The following is a 2182-nucleotide window of genomic DNA, read 5'->3' as shown; positions in this document are numbered from 1 at the left end:
TGATGATTAGTGATGTTCAGTATCTTTTCATGTGTCTGTTGGCAAATTGTATATCTTCTTTGGAAGGCAGTAGGGAGGTTTCTCAAAAAATTAAAAACAGAAGTACCATATGATCCAGTAATTCCACTACTGGGTATCTACCCAAAGAAAATGAAAAGACTAATTCAAAAAGATATATACACCCTTATGCTCATTGCAGCATTATTTACATTAGCTAAGGTATGGAAGTTACTCAAGTGTCCATCCACGGATGAATGGATAAAGCAAATATTATATTAGAAAGGAATGAGATCTTGACTTTTGCAACAACATGGTTGGACAGAGAGGGTATAATGCTAAGTGAAACTAGTCAGTCAGAGAAAGACAAATACCATGTGAATTCACTCATAGGTGGAATTTAAGAAACAAAACAAATGAACAAAGAAAAAAGATAAGCAAAAAGATTCTTAAATACAGAGAACAAACTGGTGGTTGTCAGAGGGGAGATGGGTGGGGGATCAGTGAAATAGATAAAGGGTATTAAGAATATACTTATTGTGGGTGCACCTGGATGGCTCATCTGTTGAGCATCCCACTTCAGCTCAGGTCATGATCTCACAGTCTGTGAGTTCAAGCCCCACATTGGGCTCTGTGCTGACAGCTGACAGCTGGGAGCCTGGAGACTGCTTTGGATTCTGTCTTCCTCTTCTCTATGCCCCTCCCCCGCTTGCACTCTGTCTCTCTCACTCAAAAATAAACACTAAAAAATTTGAAAAAAAAGAAGAATACACTTATTGTGATCATCACTGAGTAACGTATAAAATTGTTGAATCATTATACCATACACCTGAAACTAATATAACGCTCTATGTTAATTATACTTCAATAAAAATATAAAAATATCAAAAATTATCTTAAGGTATAATTCACATATAACAAAACTCACTAGTTTTAAGTAAAAAAAATGCTAATTTAAAAAAAATGTGTACAGTCATGGGGTGTCTGGGTGGCTCAGTTGGTTAAGCATCCAGCTTCAGCTCAGGTCATGCTCTAATGGCTCATGGGTTCGAGCCCTGCATTGAACTCAGTGCTAACAGCTCAAAGCCTGGAGCCTAGAGCCTGCTTAGATTCTGTGTCTCCCTCTGACTCTGCCATCCCTTCTCTCTCTCTCTCTCTTTCTCTCTCCCCCCACTCCCGATCTCTCTCTCAAAAATAAATAAAACATTTTAAAAAAATGTGTACAGTCATGTAACCGACCCACAGTCATGATCTAGTGTTGCAGGGAGTATGGCTGGAATCGCAAAAGATGAGTCCTGCAAACAAAGTGCAGTTAAGTGAAGGTCCTCATACTTCAGTCAAAATGAGGCCCCACTCCAGAATGAAGCTTCTTTTTATTAGGATAATTGCTAAAGACTATGTGCATAAAGTCAGCTAAGCAAGTGTGTTAATCAATAATGGTTTAGCTTTGCAAGGTTGAATTTCCAGTTAACTGGTTTCTGTATCACTAGGAAGGGTCAGCTGTGAAGGAGGATCCAGCCTTGGACAATGTTAATGGCTCTAGACGTTCCTTAGGAGCCACAGCCGTGCATTCAGCTATGTAAACATGTCCTAAGGCCTTGCACCTTCTCCAGCCCTTCCCTTTTGAAGTCTTTTCCTTTGATGCTTCTCTCCTGCATCTCCCACAATCTAGAACGTTTCTATCACTCCAGAAAGTCTCCTTGTGCTTCTAGAAGTTAATCTTCCCCCCTTCCAAAAAAGAATTGATAATTGATATTTTATTTCAGTTTCATGGCAGGAATATCCAGGAATTATTTATTTTAATGCCTCAGCTAAAAGATTTTTCTTGTGATCTGTTATGAAAAATTCACAAAGATTTTAGCTCTTATTAGCGTAGTTGGTATAACTTGCTCATGTCTGAGAAAACATTTTCATGAAGCAGGGCAATGAAGACAAGATTTCATATTCATCATCCTTGGCTCTCCTAAAAAAAATAATTTTATGATTTTGCCAGAGTCTTCAAAATAATATGAATTGATTTTAGTCTCAAGAGTTGACTGTGATGATCCTAGCTCACTTTGCCACATATGCATTATCAGGCACTATCTCAGGCATAACATGACAGCAGAACCATTAAGTTGGCCAGACACATACAACAAAGAAAAGACTAATGTTGCAATCTGAAATCCCTATACTATCTACTTTA

The sequence above is a fragment of the Panthera tigris genome, chromosome B1 (assembly GCF_018350195.1).
Source record: "Panthera tigris isolate Pti1 chromosome B1, P.tigris_Pti1_mat1.1, whole genome shotgun sequence".
In the NCBI taxonomy this organism is placed as follows: domain Eukaryota; kingdom Metazoa; phylum Chordata; class Mammalia; order Carnivora; family Felidae; genus Panthera; species Panthera tigris.
The sequence above is the reverse complement of the archived record's forward strand: the minus strand, read 5'-3'. Positions refer to the sequence as shown.